This window comes from Chamaea fasciata, unplaced genomic scaffold (assembly GCF_029207755.1).
Source record: "Chamaea fasciata isolate MVZ Bird 193981 ecotype frontalis unplaced genomic scaffold, bChaFas1.0.hap1 SCAF_3, whole genome shotgun sequence".
Taxonomy (NCBI): domain Eukaryota; kingdom Metazoa; phylum Chordata; class Aves; order Passeriformes; family Sylviidae; genus Chamaea; species Chamaea fasciata.
In genome coordinates this window covers 81,242,205-81,258,093 of record NW_027094088.1, presented here as the reverse complement: position 1 = coordinate 81,258,093, position 15,889 = coordinate 81,242,205, and the positions used below count along the sequence as shown (strand labels likewise).

General features: G+C 36.5%; 1 protein-coding gene across 2 annotated transcripts in view; it reads left to right on the top strand.

Moving 5' to 3' along the window:
- Nucleotides 1–15,889, top strand: part of BCKDHB (branched chain keto acid dehydrogenase E1 subunit beta) — a 105,302-nt gene that overhangs the window by 62,979 nt on the left and 26,434 nt on the right. The gene's annotated exons all lie outside the window — the stretch shown is intronic.

The following is a 15,889-nucleotide window of genomic DNA, read 5'->3' as shown; positions in this document are numbered from 1 at the left end:
TTGTACTGATTTTAAGGTATTTATATTAAGGTAAATTAATTTTTTCTACCAAAAGGTTTTCTCCGTTAAGAACCAAATATTTGGTTTCGTGGAGACCTCATATCAGCCCTCCAGTACCTGAAGGGAGCTTACAAGGAAGCTGGAGAAGGGCACTTCATCAGGAACTGTAGTGATAAGAAACAGAGCATGGATTCAAACTGAACAAAGGGAAATTCACATTAAATTTATGGGAGAAGTTCTTTACTGTGAAGGTGGTGAGGCACTGGATGGGTTTCCCAGAGAAGCTGTGGATGCCCCATCCCTGGAAGTGTTCAAGGCCTAGTTGAATGGAGAAGCTCTGAGCAACCTTGTTGAAGGTGTCCCTGCCCATCTAGATGAAGGAACTAGATGAAGGTCCCTTCCAACCCAAACCATCCTATGGTTCCATGATTTTTTATCCTTCTAAATAATCATTATTTCACCTCCTTTCTTTAGTAGATAGTCTCTGATTAAACTATGACTATTAAAGTCATAAGGTACTGCCAGCTGTGAGTGTAGGGAATTAATTTTCTTTATAAATTCTCACAAAAATGTGAAATAGGGTCAACAAAAGAGCCTTTCTTCTAGCATCTTGTATTATCAACATTTGAGGAGAAAACTACTATAAGGTGAGCAGCAAAGCCAAAATCTACCGTGTAACAAAGGAATGCATATATGTTGAATAAAAAAATGAGCTAAAACAATTGTATCAGTAAATGTCATTGGAAAAACATGGGATGCCCAATACAGTGCTAAAATTACAACATGAGTTTTTAATCCTCAGACCGCCACTGAGAAAGCTACTTACCTGATTGATCCTTCTAGAGGTGTTGTTTTCATATCAGAGATTTATCTGACAAATACCACTTGTTTAGAAAAAAAAAATTGAAAATGCTTTAGTAAAGGGCTATTTATCTCTGTCAGTATTGAAAGAATTTTTTTTTATTATAGTTGCTCATAACTTTATATTGTCTTTCTTAGGAAACTAGGCTTTGAATTTTAAGAAATATTGATCTATTGCATATGCTCCCTCAGAATAAATTAGAATATAACTCTGTAGCACTGCATTTATCCACGACAAGTTTCTGTCCTATAAACTGCCTGACTTTGTGGTAAAACCATATAGTCATTACTCTGTATATCCATTCTTGAAGATTCTATCATCCATACTAAAATTTTGATATGAATACTTTAAAGATAATACTGCAAAAGATGTTAAAATAAAAAGTTACACCTTTTTAAAGAACAGTATTGCTTTAGGCATAATAAAGACCTTGCTTTTCCTATTCAGTTAAAAATATTGATCTCTTAATGGTCAAGTTAAGTCCATATATCTAATATCACTGTGCTGTAAAAATGAAAACAAAAAGTGAAATTCTTTTTGTCTGGATACAGTGCATACTGAGAACGCCAAAAATTTGGGATTGCAGTTGGCTTTAGTTTCTTCTTACACATGGAAGTAATAAGACTTCAATAAAATATGTTCAGTTGGATTAGGTGGTTAGTTTCCATATTGTTACTCCATCCTTGCTGTGAGGTCTCATCAGAGAAATAAGGTGAATAGAACTACACAGGCTATTTTAAAAGTTAGTGATCACATAGGCTTCATGGTGATACACAATTCAAGGAAAAGAGTACAAATGGAAATGATGGCTTTTACTCACGAACCAAAGGAAAAAATACATTGAATGCTTTCAGTTTTGCATATGAGAGATTAAAATCAGTGTTTGGAGAGCACGTTAAATCAGATTTGTTGTGTGTCAAGTACAGAGTATTTTAAAGAGGCACATTATTGCACTCAGTGTTCATTTACTCTGCTCAGACATAAAACTAAAAACAAGAAGAGGTGGTGTACTTAAAACACTACATGGTATGACTTTGCCCTTTGCTCCAATGTTTCATATGTGCTCTCAATGACTATTTTGAAGTGAGCAAAAGATACCAGGACAAATTCAATACAGGTGCAGTTAAAAGTCCAAATATTTTATATTCTGTATAAAAGAATGCAAAACTGTCATGTTCAGCAGCGAAAGTGTTAAACTTACATACAGCACAGTCTGAGAAGCCTTGGGAGAGAAGCCCACTGAGATATCACTTCCAAAATAGTGAAGAATTGCATGTGGAAATCATCAGTACATTAATCATTTTTAATACACAGAAACATAAATCCAGTAACGGTGTCCTGTTTAAAAATAATTAAAAAAAAAAAAAAGGAGGCAAAAAAAAAAAGAAAAGAGAGAACCAGGCAGCATGGAGACAGCTAGCATGAAGAGTAAGGGACTCTTTGGGTTACTTCACAGGATTGCTGCCTGCCAGCACTGGGGACTTGTTATGGGATGCAGGAGGAAGCATTTTGGAATCATACAAGTCTTGTGGGGTGTTTAGAGGAGGAACTGAAACTGGAGCGATGTGGGGTCCAGGGTGGTTTGGGGAGACACAGATACAGGAAAACTGAGAAAGGGATAAAAAGGAAGATTGTATTACAGCTTCAATAGTATGGTGGTTACTATTTTCTGATGGGGCTGAAATAAATGTAGGGAAGTAGCATATATCCTCTGGCATTGATCCTGCTAATAGAGGAAATGTACATCTGAGGAAGATCTTGGTGGTTTTCTACCCATTGTCTTGCAAGTAATGGCTAAGATCTTTAAAAAAAGAAAATTACTCTAATAATTTTTAATATTTTCATTTAAGGAATTTAAATTTTCATTTAGGAATTTTGATTTTTGTGTACATTGATGCCATTATAGCAGGATACACGGTGAAAATATATACTGTTATTAAAATAAGAGAAATGCATATGAGTAAAGAAATTTGTTAGCTGATCTGGTAAAAGTCATTGCTGTTTATAAAATAACAAGTCAGCACATTGTTTTTTGTAGACAGTTGCACAGATGCGTCATTCTTGCAGGAACAGAGCAATTCTGATTTAATTGCGGTTCCTGTCTTTGTAGCACAGTTTCTTTTCTTACTGCCTGGTAAGTACTTTGTCCTTGAGCGTCTGTCTGCACAGGGGATGTTGGATCAGCTACCAAAGAAATGTACAGGTGAACACAGCTCAGTCCTCAGGAGCCCTTCCAGAGGACTCAGCACGTGTCTCAAAATTACACAGAAGTATCAGTCTTCCAGAGGACTGGTATCAATCAGAGGATAGGACTCAGAAAACTCAGTGAAGTAACCTGTTTCTGGGAATGGAGTTCCATGATCTTATTTTTCAAATCTTGCATTTTGTATCTACAAATTGGATATAATAGTATTTGACTGTTTGATCAGTGGTGCTTTAGATTTCTTCCTCCTGCAGCAAAATAAGGCCTAATCTCCAGTAAGTGGTGTAATTTCCTGGTAGAGTGTGGCATTTGGGGAAACTATTATGTGAGCTGGTTTTGTGAGAAGCATTTCAGGAAAATGAAAAGACATAAGAGTTCCACAGCAATTTTTTATAGTAAGTATAAAGCAGGTCACCGTGGGAAAAAATGTGCCCAGAAAAGTGAAACAACAAGAAAAAGAAATTTAACTATTTCAGCAGTATGAACATTTAAAATAAAATGACCTGGTATTGACTGATACTGAACAGGAACTGTGTTGAGTATAACTATTATTTTACAGAGGCCTAATGAAAAAATTTCACCTTTCCAACAAAATGCTTTCAGAATGTTTGTCCCAAATACTTCTTCATACCGTTGCATTATCTGTCTTTAGAATTTGGGATGTATTCCAAACAGTTCATTTATTTCAGTTTTCCCATGAGTTGGAGCTAAGGTGGGATTTCCCAAGGAAGCTGTAACAGTCCTCTGTGGCTCTCTGTGGTGCGTTGGGGAAGTGAATGCAGTGCAGTACTTTAAAATATCCATGAGACCAGCTTTGAGTTTCAGATCATGCACCTGTGTTCATACTTAGCACAAAAGGAACTAATGAATAACTTTGTCTATGGGATTGATTTGGAGTTCTGGTGAATAGCACCAGATTTTGTGCTGGTACCACTTAAAATCCTGTTTTAATGAACAGGCTGTAAACTGGTATTAAAATCTGACTTTATTGAAAGCAGTGATTCTGGTGTAATTGTTATTCATTTATAGGTAAATGTTTTCATGCTCACAAGGTGTGTTGAAGCAAATTGCCTTTTGAAGTGACCTTTGAGACATAAGGGAATGTGTATGTGTTAAGAAGCTGGAGGAGCTTGAGGTACAAATTGTTAGAACTACATAATTATGGAAATGAAGGAAATTTTAATTATTCTCTATTCAGCTGGAGAAATAATAAAAAACCTCGAATATATTTCCCCAAGTTGATTAAATAATTGAGGCCAGCCTAGACAGCTTTTTATAGGACAGACTTTTTTTCACTGAGTACAATTTCATGGAATGGCTAAAGAAAGAGTCTCTGGACTAAATGTAGCATAGATATCCATGGAAAAGGCTCACTAAAACATGCAGGTACAGCAGTATGGTTGTTCAGCTGATGTAAGAAAATTATTACATCTGAATTGATGCTTTTTAAGTTTCTTTGGCACAATTACAATAGGCAGTAAAATTGAAAGAGATGAAATATTGACACAATGTGGTCCTTCATTTGTTACCCTGTTTAACTTTCACTATCACTTTTGGCACATCTAGCAGCAATCACAAACTACAGTATAAAAGTCTGGTTTTATAGATGGCACCGTCAGTTTCTGTCAGTAGGAGTGTGATCTAGAAAATACTGGTATAGAATATAAAGAAAAGCTAGAATAAATAGAGGCAAAGAAATTCAAGGTGGTCATAAATTGTTTAACAATACAAAAAAACCCAGGGATTTGAAGGGAAAGAAAATCAAAGTATACAGAAATAAGCCGTAATGATGAAAGCCAGTAGGATTTTTTCTTAAATGAGGGATTGGGAACAGTAAGGGAAATATCAGCATAAAGTTGCCATTCAGTGACTGGAGACAAAGATATATGAAAATGTTGCCTGTGTTTATTAAATGTGACTCCAAAGAGTTCAGCAAACTCCCAATTTATGATGCAGGATGAGCTGGAAGCAATTTTTGCTGTGCAAGTCTGAAGTCTTGCATAGCATTGAATGTCAGTATATTTTGTTACGCAATGTAAAAAATAAAGGTGAATAGACAAAATGTTGCAAACTCAGGGTTTCTCAAAGGAAATGAAGCTTTGTTATTCATCTATTAAAAAAGGAAAAAAGGTTTATGCATTACAAAAAATGTTTTAAAAGTAAGATTCAACAGTGATTATGTAAATTTCAGTAAAATCAATATTTTAAAAATCCTCTTTTAGATTAGGAATTTGGTGTATGAATTTGATGTGAATCATTTATATTAATTTTCAAGCTAGGAATTTATTCTTTATCTTAAAAAAAGATTTTCAAAGAGCTTGGATATAGCAGCAAACATTTAGGATTTTTTTTGTTTGTTTTCTTTTGTAAATAAGAAAGAACAAATTCTGAGCCTTGTACTCCACTCTGTGTTTTGTCCTAAAGCATTGCCCTCACTGCTATAGTGCCTGCACAGTTCTGGACTTGTGAGCCCAACTGTGTTGGGATTTGGTGGTTGTGTTTGTCTGGCAGAGATGGCATTTTTCTGAATCTGTATCACATTTAAAAGAAAACCAAAATCTAACAAGCAATGCCTGTTCACAGGGTGGTGCCTGGGACTTTCTTCATACTAAATCTTTGAGGCCAAAATTGGTTTGGATGTTACACAAAAGTCTTTTATTATATTTTGTCTCACTGCATGGAAGTATCTTAATTTTCATTTGTCTCATGTTCTGTTACCCATGCCCATACAGATGTCTTGATCAATAAGTAAGAAATGCAGTACTGGATGTGAGAAGTTCAGCACAGGATTAAATGCATTTCTAAGATGTTTCGTTTGATGTTATCATGTCGTAAAGTCCAATTTACCCATGAGACTTTATGCATACTTACTTAATTTTAGTGAACATAAGGAAGAACAAATTCTTCTACAATGAAAAGAGCAAATGATTGTAATAGTGGCATATGTTATCAGTTCAGCTACAAGGGAGTGTTGTGTTCTCTCTAGGCTGGAACAAATTAAATACTGAGCAGAGAAAAGTGATTCAATGAATTCAGTATAGCCAAATATTGAACAGGACACGGTATTCTGTACTGTGCAAACCTCCCAAATAGTTTCTTAAAACAAGCAAAACCCCCCAAATCCTAAAACAACATTCAACATTCAAAAATGAAGTGCTCAAAAATGGTGGTGGATTTTCATAGAATATACTTTCTAAAGGTGTAAACACTGAGTGTTTACATGTCAAATTAGTCCAGTTTCTAGGCATAACAAATATCAAAATGTCTTATTCATCTGCGACTCATCTTGAAGTCTCTTCAGGTACTGTGAAACACTTCATGAAGCGGTCCACACAAGAGTGGGCGTGTGGGCTAAGAGAGGTCCCAGCCATGAGGTTGTTCGTGCACACTTGCTCCTCTTGGCCTTGGGCTCAGTGTCATTCCCTGTGTGAGAGAGGACATGAACCAATGCCTTACCTTCAGGTGGTGTTTCAGTCAGCCACTTGTGAAACATCCTTCTGAAAGCAAATTATTAAACCATGTTTGAATCCCACTGGCACTGATTTGGACGCAGATTCCTACACTATGTGAGTGTGCCCCATCTACTCGGCTTTGGGTCTGTTCTGTCTAGAAAATACAGGTTGTAGTAAGCTTTTCCCATATGTTGTGGGGCTAAAACTGTTGGTTTTTTTGGTTTTTTTTTTTTCCTTCAAGAGGCTGAACCAAAAATGAGACAGGAGCTTGGCAGTTTCCATATGTACTGAAAGGAGAGAACAGTAAGCATTGCCTCACTAAAAGTCTTCTGTAAGTGAGAGAACAGGTCCAGCAGTAAGGTTTTGAGGGACTGCACATGCCAGCTTTACTTCTTCAGGACCAGAGTTCACAGTTTGAAAGCATGGGTTGGAGGAGAAGTGTGTGCCAGTGAACACCTCACCATGGATGGAAAAGGGAAAGCTCAAGCCAGTGATCAGCTTGCCACTGCTTGCTTCTCCAGGCTGACATTTATGGTAGGCAAAGCCCTGCAAGATAGGCACTTTTAACAAAAGTATTCAACTGAGAAAAAACCATTTTTATAACTTAGGGTTAACTTGAATACTTTCTGTGGAGTTACTTATTTTCAAGTAGTGTATTGAGCAAAGGCTCAAGTAATGGATTCAGCAAAGGCTGAAGCAAGATAACCCTTTCCTGTCCCACTTTCAGCTGCATTGTGTGTTAGGCAGAGGGAAGCATTTCTTCTAGCTGCGTCAAACCCTGTTTGTCTTCTCCTGTCAGAAATGGTTTTCCTTGCATTGGTGGAGTGCAGAAGTGTGCAGCCAAGTACGTTTTTTTTTTTAAATGCAAATTCCTGAAGAGGCACAAGTTTATCACTGGGCACTGTGAAGTGGTAAAGTGGCAGAATATGCTGAAAGGCATTGTGGTTTAGTGAAATCAAAAGTTTAACTACTGAATAAGTTCAGTGTTTGGTTCACCTTAATCACTTGAGTGTAGAGTATAAAGTGTGCTCTTAGTGTATCCAATGAGGACATTTTTTCCGTGTTCTGATATTTAATTTGGCGTGCAAATGTCCATGTGCCTGAGGCTGAGCTCCAGCATCATTGCCCTGCTGATACACCCGTGTTCATTCATTGTGATTTATAACTTTGAACAATGTATTTAGTCTTCCATATGCTAATTCTGAAAAAGACCAAAAACATGGGCACTGAGGCAGAATTAAAATTTTCTCTTTGCTGTGCACTGCCCCCCATTTGCTTTTTCATCTTTCTAGCTACCAGGAATTCTTCTAATGGAAGGAACTTTTTAGTGTTTTTACTTACTCTAAGGAAGAGTTTACATTTACAGTTTTAATACAAACTGTTTTGATTAGAATCATGTTGTGATTCTAACATTTACATTTCTGATAGCTCATGGAGCTGATAGAAATGAAATGGTTTTAATCCACATTGTGAGGAGGGCAAAAAAACCTTCTCTGAACTGCACATCCTATGTTTTCTTCTCTGCGATCCAGTGATATTTTTCTTTTTTTTTTCCCCTCATGTTGTAGTTCAGTAACGTCAGCAGTTCTAACTGATACGTAAAGACAGCTAATGATGATTTAGGAGAACATCAAAACTATGAACTTCCCTCTAGAATTTTGGGTCCCTGTTAAGCCTATTACTCAGCAGGCCTTTACACCCCGTCAAATCACTGACTTGTTGGTTAATGAAAATTAATATAAATAAAAGTTTTTGAAATTCTGACTCTAGTCTGGTAACAGATGATCTGTGACAGGGCTCTAGAATAAGGCAACTCTGCAAAGCAACTACTAATTCAAGGATATTCAACTTCTCTTCTGCCGGAAAATGGAACAATACTGTGTGTAACTTGCTTTATTTTGTTTGGCATTATCTTTAATTCGCAGTAAACTATGAGTTGCATTAGAACTACTAGTAAGTGTTTTGAACAGCAGTTTATGTTAGGGAGCCCAGGAGTCCCCTGTAACAGTGTAATAATGATCTTTCTTTCAGTTTCCAGTGCTTTGGGGGTATAAAAAACTTCTTAGGTGGTTAAAGTCACTCACCCTTTGGCATCATTTCTCTAAATGCCTCAGTGGGATGCTGGAATCCTTCACTAGCCACAGGTATAGCAACTTAAAATGTACAAAGGCACCCTGGCAAGCCAGGGTAAAGAAAAATGTGGAGTTTTTAAATTGCACTGTATGTCAGATTTACTTCTTTTGGTCCATACAATCAGTACCTTGTCTTATTTACTGAAAAAATTATTTTAGTGGGCTGGTTTGGGGTTGTGAAGTGCTGATTCATGCAAGTATATTCTGTTTTTTTCCTGGCCTTTGATATTTTGATATGGCTATTAGAAATGGTCTGGCTAGACTATCAATTTAGAGCAACAGACATAGTTCAGAGCAGCATGATTAGAGAGGAGTGGCCTGTGGCATATAAAAATCTATGCAGAATAGGGAAAAATAATAGAGCAAAAGAGAAAAATCCATCCTTCTATGTTAGTGGCGCTGTGAAGTTTTAAAAATAAAAATAAATATGTAAGGAACTTTGCCTTTTAAATTTTCTTGCAGGTTTAATTTAATAAATACATAAAAGGCCTATAAAACAGTGTGTATTTATTGATGTTTTATGTATGCTCACAAGATTGAATTATTTCAGTTATGTGGTGAGTGTATTTGTGGGAGGGGATGTAAAAAAAGCCTCTTGAGCTCTTTTGAGCTTCTGTGCTCTTCCAGAGTACTGTGAATTTTATGCTGTTGCTGTTGGCTACATTAAGATTTTTAATATAGAAGAGAAAACGGAGGGTGCACTTTTACCACCTCAGAAAACTAGTCTAGGACCTTCTGCTGCTTCCTTGAGAAGGGAGCTGCCTAATGTCCCTGGGGTAGACACAGCTTCTCAGTGCCCAGATGTCAAACCTGGCTTAAAGCCTCAAATCTGGATCTACAGCAGTAGGATAAGTTATGACAGTGCTGAGTTTCCATGTTATAGGTAGGCACAGAGGAAGAAATTTTCAGATAGTCTTATTTGGCCAATAGTAATTTTGAATGCAAATGGGCACATGTTCGTTGCAATCATGTAGGGATCTAGCAATTATAGTAATGCAATTAAAAAGCTGCAGAAGTGGTTAAAGCCAGTTAAAAATGCCTGAATAGCAGATGTAAGCCTGAAACTAGTTTTCAAGGAAAAAAAAAAAAAGGTTGCAGTCAGTTACATGAGAAAAATAACCATACTGGGAGAGAACCTTGTGTGTCTGTGTCTTCCTGTGGTCTTACCTGTGATCTGTGCTAGAGAAAGCTCTATTCTGTAGTACAGCACCAGCAAAAGAGAATGAGCTAAGGTACTCCTAGTTGTGCATATAATTCATATGCTGTTCATCAGCAGTGCCTGTGATGCTTTTTGTAGTTGTGCTGTTTGCTACCTCAGTGGATTTTGAAAGGCAGCTTTATTGGCAGAGCTATAGCAGTATTGGCATCTGTCGGCTTCTTGTTGGAAGTCTTTGTTACTCTTACCACACTTAACAGTGATCATAGGGAGCAGGAGACAAAGTTCTAGGCACACAGCCTTCTAGTGACGTTTACCTCACAAGGAGAGAAGGTTGGTGAGGATTTAATGCTCGTTGTGACTGAGGAAGGAAGGAAGGAAGGGCTGCTTCCTCTGTATCAAACACTGAAGTGATAGTTTTATAAAACAACATTCTAAACTGAAAAAGTTTCTCTACAAAAAGCCAAATCCATCTCTTATTAATCTACATACAGAAGTTCCTGAAGTTTTTGGAAATGCTGATCTGTGTAGCTGTAGCTGGAGTTGTTCCTGAGATACATTTGCTTGGAAATACTATTTTGTTCCCCATCATCACTGAAAAAGTGCCTCTTGTTAATGTTCCAGCAAGTGGCATGCTCATCAGTCAGCTGTGTTTTGCTGAAGCACTAAGCGTGCAAAAATGACTAACGGTAACTTAGATGTCTGAGGAGTGCAAATGTTTGAAGTGAGCACAGAAGTGTTTCACTTTTTCCATATATATAGTGAAAACATACCATTTCTCTTGTACATTTGAAAGAAACTGCTGTCCTACATTTGGAATAAGGCAGACTAGGAAGCAATACAGGTAAAATGCGACCTTCCAGTCAAAGCAACATTAAACAAATACCTAAGTCTTCACCCACAAGGTGCTAGGCAACACAAGCTGCACAGATTTCAGTCATTATCTGGATACCATATCCTCTCAATCCCCGTGTGTCTCTGGCATTATCAACTTGGCTCTGAGTTGCCCACAGTGAAAATGTAGACCCTGGTAATGAAGTCTGTGGAATTAAGATTTCATTCTGAATACCTCTTTTTCAGTATTCTACTTTCTTTACGTGTCAGGAGGCATGGAAAGAGGAAGGTTTGCCCTAAGAGTCACCTGTTTTTTTCTTTAAGTGATTGCACATGTGTACAGTTGGAAAGCTCTAGTTCTTTAAAGTGAGGACTATAGTGCTTTGCTTTTCTTGTACCTTCTTCTGTTCAGCCAACAAGGTTAGTTCTGCTGCACATTGATGAATAATCTTGCAATAAGTCAATAGCTGAAAAGTACCAAGAAAGAATATGCCATGACTGTATTCTAATATTACAGTATTAGGAATGATGTTGATAGATGTATAAAAAACGTATGTCACTGTGTGTTCTAGAGAGGAAATGTTTCATGCTTTTGCTTTAATTTTGTTGATTTCATCAACATTATATCAGAATCCCTTATGGCTTTGTACTTTATATTGCATGAATATCCAGTACTTGTATTTTGGGAGACCTAAATGAAGCTGCGTAGCAGCCAACTGTAAGAGTAAACTTGTAACTTGGACACACTTATTTTGAGCTCTATTTGTCAAAATGAAGTGCATTTTTTGAGAGAACACAATGTTCCTCAACACAATGATTTAGTTCAAAATTGCACCCATGCCACATAAAATGGTAAAAGCAGCAGTAAAGAAGGAATCTTCATTATCCGGTGTGTCTTGCCTTGCTGGAAGTTTTAAAAGGCAATGCAATCCATTAATGGGCCTCACACAACCATCTGAAAAATATGCCACAATTATGATGGGTCTGTCACGGAGAATTAGAAAAGGAAATTCTATTATTTTAACCTTTGTTTTTAAAAGCCATTTGCAAGACTCCACAGTCTTCTGTTTTCAGTCCTTCTCATGTAAGTTTACTTTTTAAAGGTGTCTGTTTTTTTCCTTTATAACGTACCTGTAGTTAGACTAAGAAGTCTGTATTTGGTTACCTAAATATATGCCCTGACTTGAAAAGCAAAATAAAAAAATCCACATCTGTCTTGAAGACTACTGAAACATTCCTGCTTGCTTCTTTTTCTTAGAACTTCTCATTCAAGAAAAAATGAGTGATTGAAAAAAGGTTAATCTAATCTACTCTAAGGTAATATAATCTCCTGTTTCTTCCTTTTAAAGTTGATAGTCCATAAATCAGCTGTGGAAGAAATGAGAGAAAAATGTCATAATCACAGTGGTACTTTTTCAAAAGAAAGAACTGAAAGGAAAAGGAAATGTCTATATCTAAGTCTTCTGTTCAAAGTTAATTGAACCACTGAGATCAACAAGTCATTAGTTAAGTTTGGCACAGGTAGCATTTCAGAACTTCTTTATAAAGAAGCTTTTCTACCTTTTGAGAGAGATCTGATTTTTACACAGCAATTTTTCACTCATAATTGTGTGATTGAAAAGATGTTGGGTTTTCTGTCCATATCTGCCCATTTATTTACTGGTTTCAGAACTTCTTTAAATTTAGAGTGCTTTAGAAATAAGAAAGTATGAAGTTGTGTGGTTTAAAAGGTTCTCTTAAAATGGATTGTAGATTTGGGAGTATCTTACTTCCTGAGGCAGCAGCACTTTCCTGTTTAACAGTGATGTGTTTCATGGTTTGCAAATTTAAATGATGAAATTTGTCTCCCTATGAACAGAGATTGACACTTGACTTGCACAGGTATTATGCCAATAGATACAGAAATCTCTTATGCTAATATAATGAGAATTTATTTTGAAATAAGGAGAAAAATAGTACTTGGTATAAAAATTGTTCTTCCCTGCCCTTTCCTCTGATTTATTTCCTTACCTGTGGGTGGAACTTGCCCCACAGAAAGCATTATTTATAGGTGGGATGGCTTGCAAAAAAGGATGGCTGAGAATTATTGCAAACTATGTTTGAGAAATCTTTCCATATTGAATTCAGAGTTTCCATGTCAGAGATGTGAACCTTTTAATCACTTAACTTTTAGAAAGTTGTGTGACTTCTGTGATGATGTGAGTACATAATTTGAGCCTCCTGTGGTTAAAAACATGGCTTTCTCAGGAATTGATTCAATTAAAATGATGTAATTTAATGTAATAATGTAATAGTCTCTACCATGCATATAACATTTGTTGGATGGAGGAATATCCTCTGTGGTAAAATAATAGGATTTTTTCTGTTACATTGATCATATATTTTGTATTTAATGTGTGCAAAGAGTAATAGAAAGTAAGCAAAAATAGTTGAGCAATAATTGACGCCATGGTGAGGCTATTACTCATTATTGCTTCTCGTGAACATCACAGCTAAATACACTCTAAATGACATAATAAAATTAGCTGCTATGAATTTCAAAGAAAATTCTGCATATCAGTTTTAAATACAGAATTATTGTGATACATACTAGAGTTGTACTGTGAGAACTGTTGAAGTGCTTGCATCCTAGTGACTTCATATAGCAGAAGTGAATTTCAGGTCTGAGTTGTGGTTGTACACAATACTACTCGAATTAAAGATGAAAGAAAAATCTGCTACTGAAACTTGCATTCCAGTGTTGGTAACTTAAACTATGACCAGAAGAAAATGTATTTCTAAGCATACAAACATGCATTGCCAAAGAAAATATCTTCCCTAGTCTGTCTATAACGGGTAGTTAAATAAAATTGCTGAAAATCTAAAATAAAACAGTTTTACAGTGTTAAATAAAATAGAATTTTGGTTTGTTATTGAAGTTGTATAGGCTACACATTTTTATAATTATGTGGGCAATTTTTCTTTAATCAGTCCTTTAAATATTTATTATGGTAGGTATATATTACATTATTAAAACCAGGTCCTCCTCACTGACATTTTAAAATATTTTCTGGGGAAAAAAAAAACAACCTGGCTGTTTGTGTATGTTCCAGTGCTTTACTGTGGGATGTAGTTCTGCATAAGTTAGCCCTGCTCTGAGTCATGAGCTGGGAGTGCTGCTAAAAATATGATGAAGATCACTTACACCTGTGGAAGTAAATCAGATTTATTTGACTTGAAAAGCCCTGTGCAATGTTTAAAATTCATTGCAAGTGTGAGATCTTGGTCCTTTATTTGGGTGCTAATCGTGCCAGCTGCAGTCAGCAGCCCAGTGCTCACTGCCTTGTGAGTTACCTGGCACTTTAGATTATGAGAGGTATGAGGGCCAATGATCAGCCCTTGTGTAACATGTATCTTAGTTCAGTCCTGCCTTGCTATAGTTAAGGTTAGTCGCGCTGAGAGGCGTAAAAATAGAGCCAGTGATTGCAGTGTTTCAAAACAAGGCTGAAATAAATTATGAGATATGTAATATATAATGTATGTAATATATAGGTTACTTCTATGCTTGACTGACTGTGACAACGTTGATATCACAGCCAGGATTGCAGTGAAAGTAAACATTTAAAATGCTGATTGAAACCATCGGGAAGAAAGAGCTATAAAAGTGTGGGATAACATTAGGAAAGGCTGTGCTTCATGATTTACTGTATACACAAGTCTGACAAGCCATTCAGTTGTGACTGAGTTAAACATGTACACATTTCCTTTACTTTCCTCTTTGTCACAAGCAGAGGGAGGAAAGTCTCTTCAATTCAGCCATAGGGAAAGATATGAAGCATGTTCTCCCTGGGAGGAAAAACAGCCTGAGTAGTATCAAAACATGCCAAAGTTGTCATAACTAAGTCCCCTCTGATACTGGCTAGAATGGAGTCTCATTGGATATCACAAGTGTGTTAACTTGAATAGAGCAAACAGCGTCATTTTCAACAAAACCTTAAGGTGGTATTTTCTCCCTCTCCCCCTTGATATCTGTTGAGGGCTGGAGGGAAACCCCCTATTTCTCTTAAAAGAATTATCATTTACACCCACTTTAGCTGCTGGAGCCGTAACAATTTTCTTGGAAATAGCTGCACTGTGCAACAGCTTTATTTCTTGTAACTGACAGTTTCTGCAAAGGCATAGAGACAAATTTGTGACTGTATTTCAGACAGCTTCACTGTTTAGGAGTCCTACATTTTCATCATACCTTTCTCCTGTCAGTTGCAAAATGCTCTAATCTGTGTTTGCTTTTAATTTTGTCATCATTTACTAGCAGTAGTTAAATTTAAATGTGAAGCAGTTGAAGAAGATGGCTGAGATAAGGGTTTCAAATTACTATTAAGTTCGGCTTGGCAGCTGAAGTGATTGATTAAAAGTAATCATCTTGCAACATGCCTTTGTATCGCTCCTGAAGGAAGTGGCAGCGCTTGTGCTTCCTGAAACCTTAGGGTACACAAAGCAGAAGGAAAAATAGAGAAGTATGGCTGCAGATTTTACTGGCAATTTTCAAGTTTGAAAACAGTGAAATATTGTTTTCATGCTTCCAAAGTCGAAGAATAACTCTTAGGTTTTTTAAACGGTAAAAATTTTCTCTTTTTTTGCGGGGGAAGGTTTTGTTCCTAAGTTCCTGACTGGACTAAGTTATGTGAATGATGATGAACTGCTGGTATACATCAATCATGAAAAATCAAATCATGAAAAATCAAACCAGTCGTCACATTAAGCTTCCTGTATAGGTGATTTTGTTTTCCTCTCCATTTTGACAAAACTTTTTTTTTTTGGATTAGCAAGAAATAATAGGAAAAACTAATTTTGGAGGAGAGATGTGCCAGCTTGCTGCTTTTATACTCTTCTCTTACTATTGTGCTTGCAAAACCCACAGGTTTACAGTAGCCATTCTGCTAAAGAGTCATCTGTGTTTTGTCCTAAAGATGAATATGAATTGAATTATTGCTCCATAGTTTCCTTGGGACTGAAAAGGATGTGTTTGTGCTACTGTGCTTCTGGACTGTTTTCCCTGCTTTCTCCTTTGTACTTGGCAATGTGAGCTGCAGCTCTCTAGAAGATCATTAAAATCATTAACAGATCTTGGGGATATTTTCACAGCCCTGGCCACTCTTCCTTCCATATTTGTGTGCCTTGGTGATGGCATGGGAGAGAAATAATGGCTTTTGATTAACAGAGAAATGCATAATGTTGTGCTCTGTGTTTATGGATTTTAAATAATTATGT